Source organism: Bombus pyrosoma, linkage group LG16 (genome assembly GCF_014825855.1).
Source record: "Bombus pyrosoma isolate SC7728 linkage group LG16, ASM1482585v1, whole genome shotgun sequence".
Taxonomy (NCBI): domain Eukaryota; kingdom Metazoa; phylum Arthropoda; class Insecta; order Hymenoptera; family Apidae; genus Bombus; species Bombus pyrosoma.
This window is the reverse complement of record NC_057785.1, coordinates 1,613,628-1,627,649: the sequence shown is the minus strand read 5'-3', so window position 1 is coordinate 1,627,649 and position 14,022 is coordinate 1,613,628. Positions and strand designations below refer to the sequence as shown.

Genomic DNA, 14,022 nt, shown 5'->3' with positions numbered 1-14,022 from the left:
TGTCGTTTTTTATTATCACTGCGGTCCCTCCGTGTGCTTTACCTGAGGGGTGTGCGGTATCATATATAGTGTAGTACGGTATTTTCATGTAGTTTTTTGTAGTGAAGTGTGTTTCTGAAACCAGTAGTATATCGATATTGTTGTTGTACAGGAATGTTTTAGTTTCTAGGGCCCTTTGGTGTAGGCCGTTTGAGTTCCAAGCCACTATTTTTAGCGTGTCCGTTTTTTATTTTTTGCTTAACATGTTTGTAAGCAATTGTAGCATAACTGTGATCTGTTGTGTTTGTTGTCTAAGAACTGCGTTTTGCTCGCTAATCATTTTTGTTAGCATTTCGGTGTTTTTGATGGATTGCTTGAGCAGTTCCTTAATTTCTGTAGCGTCATTGTTGCTATTGCTCTGATTTTTGTCTATGGGTGCTGATTGGTTGGTTACTTGCGCGTAGCTTCGCCTTCCAATGGTGTTGGTGTTATTTTGGTTAGTGTTCACATGCTATGTATTTACAAGATATAACATTTTACCTAATGTCCCACTGGACAAATTGTAAAATCGCAATTAAACAATAAAAAAAAAAACGAGTCTACAAACTTAAAAGAAAGCATACACCATGCAACATCTATTTTCTACACAACGCATGCATGAATCTTTACGAACTTAAAGGAAAACGTACACCACTCACAAAGCTAAAAGGAAGCATACACCACGCAACGTCTATCTCTTACGCAACGTTCGCATGAATCTTTACAAACGCCGTATACTCAATAATACGCAACCCTACTGGCAGCAGTCAGTATCAAAGGTAGGCACATTTGTCCAACACGCAACGAAAGAAAGAAAACGAAGCTACTGACGTTTTATTCGTAATTTCGTGTCTTGCAAAAGAATATTCCGATCAGTATATGGATAAAGAAGCGTTTAGACGATCGATACGATCGTCGATATTATCGTCGATAGTGAAGGTTCCCAACATTGTACCGATAGAGCATAGGATCGATCGTCTAGAGAGTCTTTTATGTACGACAGTGTTAAGAATCTTAAATATCGACGATAATATCGACGATGATATCGACGATGATATCGACAGTAATAGCGATCGATTGAATGCTCCTTTAATGCTACTTCCTTGATATTAATATCTTTTAGAATATCGGAAAATTATCTTATCACTCTGACGTGACTTAAGTAAACTGCTCTTAAAACCAGGAAGGTAAAAAGAAGCAACGAACCTACGCGATGCACTTCCATGCACGATATAGCGGCAGGTTTATTATCGACCTTCCATCGATTTCTATCTGTCCGTTCGAAACTTACAGGAGCCACAGTCGAAGCCATCGAACCGATGACGTCGCGGTTGTTCAGCCAAGTATCGAGTATACAGCCTTGGAATATCTAACTGTCCCCAATCGAACAAGCTTCATTTCCGATTGGAGGAGCCACTGAACAGAATTACGAAAGACCTCGAGTTACAGGTCGTAACTTTCAACCCTACCTTATCCTAGCAGGGTTGCAGGTCGAGTCGATATTTAACTGTTACGGAACTTACCGACGCTGTTTTTTATTACTATCTTTGAAATGTCTGTCACAGCTGGTGTAAGTAACGTAACACAATGTAACAGGAATGTAACACAAAATAAAATAAAGTAATATATAACGCAAACGAGACAGGAAGAGAAAAGACTAGTTTACACGAGATCGCGCAAATGACTATATTAAATATACTATATCGGGGCTAAATGTATATAGTCACGGGATAAGTTAAGGATATAACCTAACAAACACGAAAATGATACCCCGCTGGGGTAGCCACCCACACGATAATCAAACAGTTAAAAAATTTCACCAAATGTCCAAATTGGACAAATTGTGAATGTAAATTATTAAATAAAAAAAAAAAAACTTACAGTTACGTGATTAAGGCCGTGATGTGTGCGATGGGTTTCGGTTACGAAGAGAGCACGAGTTCTTAGTCGCACTGAAGTAGAAAAATTAAATTCGTAGAGAATGTGTGGACGAATGTGTGAAGAATGAGCCAGTTGACAAGTTTATATATAAACTGTAAATACGGTGCAGCGTTACTCGATAATCGTTAATTTCAGACGCGACAGAATCGAATTGTAATTGTGACTATAAATAGACACGGGTCGGTGTGAGAAGATAATCGCATTCGATCTATGCTCTACACTGTTGATCAACGTATCATGACATTCGTAATACGGAGACGAAATAACAGGGCAATATTCGAGCATGAGACGCGCCTGAGAATTAGAGGGAGCCACGAGTGTGTCAGTGTTAGAAAAGCATTTCGATGAACGACGAAGAATGCCGCGGCATTTAAAGGCGGAATTAACTATACTGTATAGAGCATGTTTGTAGAAAGGACTGTCGAATCGCGTACGATGCTATCGGCGGATGACAGGTCGTCGTTGGGAGAATAAGAATACGAAACTTACGAAACTTTGCGACTAAGACGGATAACGTGACACTTTGACACGTTGAAATCGAATTTATTAAGCGAGCAGGGAGAAACGAGAAGAGAGTCTGTCGTAAGAAAATTGCATCTTTCAAGCACGAAACCGAAGCTGTCGGTAAAAGTCGACAACGATTTATCGACGATAGAAGACTTTATCGACGACAGCTTTCATCGAGGAAAACGACGATTAACGATATACGGTGGGGTGCGAGAAGAGTCAACGGTTGAATATCTCCGTTATTTTCGCAGATACGACGATCTTTTCGTAGCTGTAGGAGTTTCGGAAATTTCAATATCAGCTCGACTTTTTTAAATGGAACGCAGATCGATACCTACGATACTGTAAAGTCTAGCAATTTTTATCCGAGTTTACTGCAAGCGGTTGAGTGAACCCCGTGTCGAGTTTCGTTATCGTTGGTCAAGTTCGGTGTCGATGAATCGTCATCGGTAAAAACATCGCGCGCTATCGAATGACACGAACCCCCGCGGATTCTCGACGACTGGACTCGGTAAGCAGCATCGGCGCGATGACAGATGCCGCGACTCGACGCAAACGACGACCAGTCGTCGAGCGATCGCGAACGCCATAGGTGTCCTTGGAGCGACGAATACAAAGGAATCGTCGAACGTACGCTGACTCGCGCGCCTCAGCTCAACGCTCAAAGTCACATAAGCGTACGTACGTGCTATCATCGTACCCTGCGCTTGTAAACGGACATAACTTAGGCTCTGTCTTGACATAATTTCTTAATTATGTCAAAATTAAGACGCATCTGACCTTGACGCAAGATCCAGCGATATCCCATAGCGTTCAACGATTGGCGCTACTTGATGCAAAAAATAATCACGCTATAATAGCAAAACATCGAGTCGACCATTGGCGAAGAACGCGACGGTTCATCCGAAAAAAAGAAGAGTTTAATATAACGCATTTTAACGCGTAATAGGTAATTACCGATTTTTCCGAATTTTCTTATAACAGTTGCAATTTTTTGTACCCGAAATTTTACAAATAATTCTAAATTTTCTTAACTCGATTCTAATCACGTACATACCTTGTCATCCAACGATTATTTGTCAAATGGTATAAATCCAACGTTAAGAACGTTTTCGCGCGTGCAATTCTCTTTTGCTTCGTAATATAAGATGGGATATCTTTCACGTATCCTTTTACCTCAATCGCAACTGAATAATTCCTTATACGTTGCTTGTCGCTCGATCCCTAAAACTCAACTATACAGATCCTCTTATCCTCACCCCTTCGTGCAAAAAAGCGAAACAAAACCATCTGCAGCGTACGCAAGATCGAGCGAAATCGATCGATTTCGTTGGATCGACTCGAACCAAACCGACTCGAAAAAACCATTCCCTTTCCTCTGTAACCGCTTTACGGAGGGTTGGTCCGCGAAGCTGGTTCGCACGTTCGTGCGCTGCTAAATACGGAGCGCGCACCGGACGATCCGGTTCTGTGGAGCGTGACGCATCGCTGTAGCCACGCGAGTGGGCGTGGCCGCCACTCCCAGCCGCCAATGATGTCTCGCCTCTGAAACGCGCGACTGCCTTGGTGGGGATAATTGGCGGAGTGGGGGCAGGGTCGACGGTCGAGCACGCGGTCCGGCGAGTTATTGAATTCGTCGAATTGGCTGCTCGTCCGGGCAAAAAGACGGACGAGCGAAAAGAAGCGGATAGCCAGATAAACGGCTGGCGGAGCAATCGTTTTATCCGTGCTACTGATCAATCTATTAACCGGCTGCGAGGTTCAGCGATTCCGCGTAGCGTACGGAATGTGAAAACGCGGATAAGGGAACGTAGGAATGCAGTTCCGTTCTCGTGATTCGCGTTGCTTCTAGATCATTTGATTTCTAAATCAACGCACGTTATTACCAGACTTTTGTGCATTCCGTAGGAAACGTAAAATTGCGCAAGCGCTCGAGATACATTTCTACTTCGATCGGATACGAATTTCCAATGAAAAATCCACAGTCTGGTTGCTGGTAAAATTACGAAGTATAATGATAACTGCGGTGTCAATGGACCCCGTTGGTTCACATCGAGGTATCGTTTATTTAGCGATCACAGAGGTGGCTGCTTGGAAATTCTCAGCAGAAAAGAGATGCAGTGACGAAAGTCTACCGAATTTTCTGCACCTGACCGAAGAAACCAAAAACTCGCTTCGTTATAATTGCGTCGTTGATACGTGTATTTCTAAAGAGGATGCCAAAAGCTAGACAAAGCTCAACCGCCTGGCTACGTCAGAAGTTCTCTTCTCGTTCAGAAATCTTCAATTTTTTCCACGTCGAGAGTGCAGCGGAAGGTTCTCGTTGCATACGTTTCGTGATTTCATGCGAGTACACGTAACATCTGTACTTGGTGTAATTTTCCTAACGTCGTCCTGTTTCACGTTCTTTCGCTTCTTTCCTCTTAATAAAGTTAACACCGGGTATCTAATTAACGCGCCGACAGAATTCATAACAGCTAACGTGTTATATACTTACATTTATATTTGACGTTTCTATGGGTTCTACGCGTGACACGGGATCTCTGTGATCGACTGTACGCGATTAGTTTCAGTTAAACACCCTGTACATACGTAGCATCGCTGTCTATGTAACTGTCCACGTACTTACATACGCACGAAGTTCGTAATGAGATTTCGCGCGATGATCGCTTATGGCGAGCCATCGAGATCTTACGGTTTTAAAGATAGGTAGTTGTAATATTTTACGAGATGTTTAATGTCGTCAGCTTTTTCTTTCTTACGCTTATATTATAACGACCTATATCCCGCGAGTACCCGACATATCCGGCCGTATCGGGTAAATTATTCGTCTGCGAGCAGGCAAAACCCGTCTATTCGTAGCTTTTAATCTCAGCGACTTTGTCTTCATCGCGATCTATCTCTGCCTGGACTCTTCATTTCGCATCATTTGTATTTTCTACACCGTGAAGCCTGCGTCCAGCAACTTTACCAACATCGAGCAACGTGTCTCTCGTTGCTCCACCTTCCGCAGAACGTCTCCAACAAACGGTAAGTTGCAGCAACTTTTTGTCCAAGCTAAACGATATTCAGCAACGAGCGGCGAGAAAAAGTTGCTCCGTGTCGCTTCAGCGAAGACGTTTACGTGTTTTCGAGCTACGATGAGACGGTTCGTCCTCTCAGACAGAACGAGCAACGCGCTGCGTATTTAAATCACCTTATTACGCGAAGCAACGAACGCGGGGATTGCGGCGTGTCTGAATATTAACGCGCGTAACCGATACTTAAATATTAATTGCAATAAAAATTGATTTATATGCAACGTGTGATTATTGATTCACTTACGCCCTCCACCCAATATGTATACACGCTGAGCAACGAGCAGTTAACGACGTTTCCTGCGTGCATCGATCGAGCTTGTATTTCGCGCGTGCTTGCTACCGTACATCGCATAGGTGGGGATAGCGATACGAATTTTTCAAGAGCTGAGAGCCTTTCCATCTCCCGCCCCTTCTTTCGTTTTCCTCCAGCGTTGTACGCTTTTTATGGATAGCCTCGGTGAACCGCGAGTCGGTCGACGCGTCCGCAAGTTTGCTGAGTTGCTGGTAAACGCGGCTCACGCCCACGGCCAATAGGAAGATGGGTCCAGACGCGGGGGCGTGGCCACTTGCGATTCATGGCGGTGAAACGAGGCTGACAGAGGGGTGCACTGTCGTGGCCCACGCCCACTTCTCGCTACTCTTTATACGTATAGAGCGAATTATATAAGCAAGTAAGCAAGTAAGTAGCAATGTATACGTAACTACAAAAATTTGATGCTATGGTGAAGAAAAAACACGTGGTATAGAACGTAACGAAAAGGCGCTCTGTTGGAAAGTAACGGTACAATGGTCAATGGTGGAGAGTATATTTGACAAGTTTGTTAAGCCCTCAGAAAGTAGAAGAAACTGAGAAACTTGCGCAAGCATCGATCACGCGCTTTGCCACTAAAATTTCATGAAGTAGAACGGCCGAGTTCTCGCCAGCACTGTGCATACCGTGTTCGCCAAAACTTAAGATATTCGAGTTAAAATTTATTTACAGTCGTAAGAGTTGCTCTTTCAGAGAAGAAGAGTAGGAACGTGCAGCAACGCGGTTGGGTGCAGGCCACGCCCACAGCGCAGCGTAGTGGGAGGTGCTGGAGCGGACACGGAGTGGTGGAAACGAGAGGCGAGGTAATCTACGAAGAAACAATAAAGCGACTGGTGGCATTCGGCGCGATTCGAGTTCGTGACGCAACGAGGGTGGAAAAAGTGGTGTCGTAACGTTAGAGTGGGGGAACGAATGTATGTTTTTGCGTCTATGGAGGAGGAATTGGTTGGATGGTGCGATAAGATAGCTAAGAGAAGTGGTCGGCTCGTTGGTGGGGTGTTTTAGGTTTGATGAATGTGGAAGGTGGGAATGTTACGAGCTTGTTTTGACCTGATATACGAGCTGCTCGGAAGCTACACCGATCGACTCTGCAAATGGAAAAACTACATACATACGATCGTAGAAAGAACGACGCGACGTTACAAACCTTGTGTTTTAAAATTCACATTAGCATTTTCATGCCACTTTTATATCGCTCCTTGAGAAACTGCCTTAAATTTAAACTTTAAACTTCTCTCTTGTCCGCAACCGTATCCACTCGCGTTTCTCTTCGAACCTCTCTACGTCGTTTAAACTTCCTCGTTAAACCCTCCGTAAAAGTCGCTTTCTTATCGCAGTCGTAATATTTGATCGCCAACTCGTTCACTCGGCTACGCTGAATATGCAACGAAGCTGCTTCCGCTACTCGCTGTCTCGTTCCAACCATCATCCGTGCTTATCCTTTCTTATTCGCCATATTTAATTTACGCTCTGTTCTTTTCCGTGCACTCTGTACGCATTAAGTATAAGCAGTCAGGTAGTTTAGTTAACACTTTACCGACCGCTAGCGATTCAACATCATACGCATGTCCGACCGGCATCTCAGGCGCAGCTTCTCCCTGTCGCCGGCTCTGTTTCGGTTTAGACTCTCCGATACCATTCTTTTCGTTCACCGTGAACGGTACGTTTTTCAAATTGGTATAAAACTGTGGCAGCTTACGAAGCAACGCAACTGACGCAACTGAGCAAGTTACCTTAGTACTAAATAGCAAATTACTGCTCAAATAATGAGAAAGATTGTCGGCGATAAAAAACCGATTAATAGACTATCGGTCGATAAGCGTCGGCGACAAAAAGCCGATTAATCGGCTATCGGTCGGTAAAGTGTTAATCTTACTGTCACGCGGGTTTACCAGACAGACACTGGTGGCTCTGCTGTCTTTTCTAAACGGAAGATTCGAGAAACAGGAAGATTGGTAATTCGAAGTAATTCGTCGTATGAAACGAGCAGCTGTCCCCATACTTACGTTCTAATACGAAGCTTAAACATTGTAGCCATTATATGGTAATTTGCAACGTAAGATTATTCAAGCTAAAGGACAAAGTTACAGGTAAAGTGTCGTAAGGGAAACATGGTGGAGAGGTTACGGATGAGGGTGAAGAATAAATTTACGACGGTTGCGCGTGTTTACGAGGATAGAAGGACGAGCCAGTGTGCCGGTCTCGCCAGTTGCACGTGTGACAAAAGAGGAAAGATATGTCATCGCGGTGTCTTGCGAACGACTTGTCACGGTGACATTCACGGTTAGTTGTGGAATAGGTCGTGTAAATAAGAAGGCGTGCCTGTGCAAAGGATATTATATATAGGGTGTCTCGTTTTTATTCATCCACGCGATTACACTGGAGAGGTTGAAATGAGAGTTAAACGAGATATCGATATACCGACGTAAGTAACAAATAGATGAGAAATATGTTTTTTTTTTTTTTCGTAAGAAGGTAAATTCCATGCTCCATGTCTAATTACCTGTATATTTTACTTATTCTAATATTACGTATAGCAAATTGTGAAAAGAAAATAGCTAAGCCGTGACTGGAACAAACGATCTGTTTCATAGCATGGTATTTCATGGGATCAGGGGAAATCAGACAGTTTGAATCAGGTTGTTTCAAATGTTTCTTTCGTTTTATAGGAAAATGATAGACACGCTACATCTTTTGTTTTAATGCAAACGAAACGTATGCTGAAGTGACTGAAGATACAAAATATTCGATGGATTAATACTTTGCACTCCTATGTTTTTATCTGAGGAGCTCCTTTGTCCAGCCCCACTCGACATTCTTTCATGTCCAGCTTCTTTTGTGAAACGTGCGAGAGAAAATCAGGTTTGCATCCTGGAAATTGTTTCAAGATATATCATACACTTAAAAATTACAATAGTGCGAATAAAACTAGTATTTAGATGAATTTCTTTCTTCCTTTGTTTATTTAAATCGTTTTATTTTCTAGTTAAAGTAAATTTCAAATAAAACACTTAAAATCGTTGCGAGCTGCTGGTAACGAAATTGAAATAAAATTCGCAGTGCGAAGTGTTAAGTTTCCTATTTGTATGAACATCGCCAGATAAAGCAGCTACCTGCAGATAGCGAAAGACACTTTTGCGACAACCTAATATAACAAATATGTAATATACCAAATACAAATGCCCGTAGTGTATCTATCTGCTCAGTCGGTATCGTAAACAACGAAAGATGAGCGAGTGAAACCAATATAAAACTTTATACCAACAAAGCTAAAACCAACAGTCTTCCGTCGAAATGAACAGACTTAGCAATCGTCAGAATAATTATTTCTACCTGTTTTATCGGCAACTAAGTGACTGCGGATTTTGTCAATACTACCTAATGACGAAATCCGCAATCACTTAGTTGCCAACGTAATAACAGCCAGCCGATCACCGATTATCGGATGTTACTATTATTCATTGTTGTTATTAAAACGAACGATTTTTTATGTACTCGTTGCTTTCTGTTTTATTCGTACATTTACGTACATAGACAGATAATGTGTACGTGATTTAGATATTTGAATTGCTCGAGTAGGTACGTTAGATACGTTAGACATGCAAAGATAATTAATCGAACGACTATAATTGCATCGTAGGTTTTTCAAAGAACAGAAGCGTTTCTTTAGTTTCAATTGCAGCTGGGGCATCGGTGAAGACGTATCGCCCGAAAGTGGCCGCATCTTATTGCCGCATCCGTTACAAGCAGAGAAGGTTATGAATTTAAATCAGTGAGAACTGGGAATGAATGATCTCGGACTTTCGAACGGTAGCGTGTAATTTCAGCTATCTGGAGAACCATCGTACCGTTTATTTCAACACATTTTACTCGAGGAAAGCCTAAATATAGGTTTTTCTCTACGCAGCTTGCCGCGATCTTAATTATCCCAGTGACTCTGCGTGTCTGAGAAACAGCTGAGAATATGTAAAGAGCTTCGAAGCTCGACTATCGCCAATTATCAGCGCGAAGAAAGAGTCTAATATACAGGGTGTCCCTAGCAAATGGAACAACCCATCGCGCTGATACGATAGAGGATGGGGAAAAAATTGAAATAGAATTGAAATAGAGGAAATTAAAATAAAATAAAGAATTGAATTTGTGCGCGATTTTTTCGGAAGTACAGGCGTTTCAAAGGTGTCGAACTCGTCCCTAATTTTCTAGACGAACAGTACGCGTTTCTTTCTTTTACACACCGTTCGATGCACTTTTTCATTAATTTAATTCGCCTAGTCAAATATTGCAAATAATTTCCGTAATCAACGTGTGATATGAGTAAAATTATTTTAAAAATTGCATCGATTAGGATGTCGATCAGAGCTGAAATCTCTGGCTGCGGACTTCATTAGTCGACTTTCTCTGTCCGAGATTTTTTGATAAAATGCTCGAAAAGATATATATACGTAACACGATATCTACGCTGGCCAGATGATTAATTTGGTAATTTATAATGGAAATTCTTAAACGCGATTACGCTGTCGTGCGTTCGCGTTAAGATCGTAGTATTATTTTTCCTCGACGAGCCTCGATTATTAAACTAACGTGATTATTCTCGTTAAAAGCGTACGTAGGAATTCTTCGAGGAAAACAGAAGCAGAAGATAAAATATAAATCGATTTCGCTTGGCTTCCATGTGGATAAAAAAAATTTATAATTTATAACGAACATGTAAATTATTTCTGTTTTAATGGACAATTTCGTAATTAACGCTTGCAACGAATCGTCCTAAATTATATCTGCTGGCTATTGAAAATCTGAAAGGATATCGTCATTAACAATCATAAATTTACCTGCAGATTATTTTCAAAAATGTTTCATATTTTCATAATTCTCGAATAATTCGCTAATTCGAAAGAGGAGAAGCTTCGATACGAGCGCTTAAAAATTACTTACGAAATAAACAATAATATCAAAACGTTCGTCAAAAACGAGTAAATGCGATTTTTATGGAAATTTATATTTTCGTGGATACGATTGAAAATCGATAGGAATTGGATAGGAAGTGCTATACTTTGGGTATTTTACGCGTTTCTTCACGTATCTTCAAGTTTCCTATATTGGCTAGCATTTCCTGAACTGTGAACTTTTCACCTTTCCACATTCCTTACATTCCTTACCATGACACGACTACAAGCATAAACCTTCACGTAGTGAACCATTAACGCGAATGTCGATTAATCTTGTCACGTTTTAACGTTAGTTTCATCGAGGAGAAAGCAGGTTTCTCTTTTTGGCAAGCTCGTAAAAGCTTCCTAACATCCGCTAACGATATTTCCAGCAATTAACGCAAATAATTTCCATCTGCAAATAAACCCAGTTCCGTCGTAGCCAATTCAATCTCCTCCTCCGAAAAATCCATCGCCTTACTCGCACATTCACCAACCTTGTACGTACATATCTCTGGAGCCTGTGTGCACCGTGTGCATCGCCAACAACAGGTTAGAATCGTTCAGCGTGGACAGCGACGAGAACAATGTTAACAAAGCGTCCGCGTAACGCGACACGAACGCTCCTCCTATGAAGGAGGAACGAAGGAACGCTGGCGTTCCACGCGAACCATCGTTCGCCGTTCAGCAACGAGCGGAGGGGATGAGGCCACGCCCACCAGCTGGAACGCTCGAGTGCAGCGCGATAGGCGGCTGGCCGCGCGGCCAATCAGCGCGTGCATCGCGGAACGCGGCCGAGTGGTGGGGGCCAGCCAGCGCATCGGGAGTGTGGGTATCGTTCGAGCGCAGTGTCCCTGGAGACGCGAAGTTGGCTGCTCGATTTTCCTCTGGCCTTCCGGTTTTCCACCGACCGGTTTCCGGCCGCGTGCGTTCAATCGCGTCGCTTCCGGTTGCTGCGAAACATTTTCACCAGGCAAATTCACCGTCTCGTCGATCTCTCGTTGCAAGAAACTACGAAGGAAGAGTATTTTCGCGGAATATCGCACCGAGGGCGAGAGAGGCCGTGTTGTGTGGATCTTGAACGGCCGGAAACGAGACGCCGCGGAGACTTCGATGCTGCCGCAGCAACGTTCGCGGAGAAACGCAGACGTTCTCAAGCTTCGCCGAGGATATTTTCCCTGCATTTTGAATATGCAGGTCTTTGTAGAGTTTTGGAGAACGGCGTGATCCTTGTGCAACATTGTTGCGTTCTTTCTCAGATGCGGAAAAATGGTAGAATCGAGGCTTTCGAGAGAATCAGCCGAGTTTGAGTCGGTTGCAGCTGTTGGGATCGTTTGAGGAACTATTGGTGCTGTTTTTATTGGTGAAAGGCAGTGATTTCGAGGGGAATTTGTATTTTGTGTGGCAAGGAACGTCGATGTTTGTCGGACATTGGTAAACTTCGAACTTTCTTCGAACATTGAAATTTGTGTGAAAGTGGATCGTTATATTTGGAAGATTATCTTCTGGATTTAAGGATTTTTCCATGGACTGTAGATTCTTGGACAATTGGAAGGGAGAAGAGTTCCGGAAGATTTCAGTGACTCGCAGCGATATTGCTGTGTGCAATTGAAATTGGGACTCTGATCGAGACACAGCATGGCGAAAGGTATGTGCAAAATTATGCGACACGATGGAAAAACGCAGGTTAAGCGGATATTACAAATTTTCAAAAGAGAAGAAACTTCGCGGTTGCAAAGCTACGTTGCTATCTCTGCGAGCTTTTTTCTCGTCCGATAAGTTTCTGCCAATTTCGAGGCGACTTACGACTTTATACTTCACAAGCTATGACATTGCGCCGGGTAAATTGAAATGAATATTTTCTATTGAACAACGTGTCTATCTGAAAATTTCGTCAGAAAATTAATACTTTTATTTCACCGTAGCAACTAAAGACTGCTTGAACACGAACTTCAAAATGGAACAAGGTTTTACAGCGAACAGCTAGATATGTTTCATAGCAATTCCATAAAGTTTGAACATCGAACAGCAAAAAGGAATAATCGAGTAAATGATGAACAAGGTTCTACAGCAAACAGTTTGATATGTTTCATAGCAATTCCATAAAGTTTGAACATCGAACAGCAAAAAGAAATAATCGAGTAAATGATGAACAAGGTTCTATAGCGAAGAACTAGATATGTTTCATAGCAATTCCATAAAGTTTGAACATCGACCAGCAAAATGGAATAATCGAGCAAATGATGAACAAGGTTCTGCAGCGAACAACTAGATATGTTTCATAGTAATTCCATAAAATTTGAACTTCGAACAGCAAAATGGAATAATGAAATAAATGATGAACAAGGTTCTACAGCAAACAGTTTGATATGTTTCATACCAATTCCATAAAGTTTGAACATCCAATAGCAAAATGGAATAATCGAGCAAATGATGAACAAGGTTTTACAGCGAACAGCTAGATATGTTTCATAGCAATTCCATAAAGTTTGAACATCGAACAGCAAAGAGAAATAATCGAGTAAATGATGAACAAGGTTCTATAGCGAAGAACTAGATATGTTTCATAGCAATTCCATAAAGTTTGAACATCGGACAGCAAAATGGAATAATCGAGCAGATGATGGACAAGGTTCTGCAGCGAACAGCTAGATATGNTTTCATAGCAATTCCATAAAATTTGAACATAGATCAAAAAAGAATAATTGAATAAATGATGAACAAGGTTCTGCAGCGAACAGCTAGATATGTTTCATAGCAATTCCATAAAGTTTGAACATCGAACAGCAAAAAGAAATAATCGAGTAAATGATGAACCAGGTTCTATAGCGAAGAACTAGATATGTTTCATAGCAATTCCATAAAGTTTGAACATCGAACAGCAAAAAGAAATAATCGAGTAAATGATGAACAAGGTTCTGCAGTGAACAGCTAGATATGTTTTATAGCAATTCCATAAAGTTTGAACATCGAACGGCAAAAAGAAATAATCGAATAAATGATGAACAAGGTTCTACAGCGTACAATTAGATACGTTTCATAGCAATTCCATAAAGTTTGAATATTCCGTGTGGGAAGAGTTTCGTGTTTTAAATCGGATTTTAAGGGGTAATTGCGTACAGCTGAGGAGAGCATGATAAGGCAGGCTGAAAATTATCAGAATTAAAGCTGTCATGTGGCATGCATCGTGAGAAAACATGAAATGAGAAATAGAATCGACGTTTCCGAACCACGTGAAACG

General features: G+C 41.8%; 1 protein-coding gene and 1 long non-coding RNA gene across 3 annotated transcripts in view; one reads left to right on the top strand and one right to left on the bottom strand.

Moving 5' to 3' along the window:
* Nucleotides 1-7,747: 7,747 nt before the first annotated feature.
* The window catches only part of LOC122576292 (forkhead box protein A2-A-like), a 28,875-nt gene continuing 22,600 nt past the window's right edge, over nucleotides 7,748-14,022 (top strand). Inside the window, exons 1-2 of one of the 2 annotated variants that reach the window (XM_043746366.1) lie at nucleotides 7,748-7,811; nucleotides 7,941-8,281. The gene's annotated coding sequence lies outside the window, so the exon portion shown is untranslated. Of the gene's footprint in view, nucleotides 7,812-7,940; nucleotides 8,282-11,658; nucleotides 12,430-14,022 lie in introns of those variants that run through there. The other variant, XM_043746365.1, reaches the window with a different exon arrangement.
* The window catches only part of LOC122576293, a 33,149-nt gene continuing 27,583 nt past the window's right edge, over nucleotides 8,457-14,022 (bottom strand). The window contains exon 3 of the long non-coding RNA XR_006319692.1: nucleotides 8,457-8,727. This is a non-coding gene — a long non-coding RNA (uncharacterized LOC122576293). The remainder of the gene's footprint in view (nucleotides 8,728-14,022) is intronic.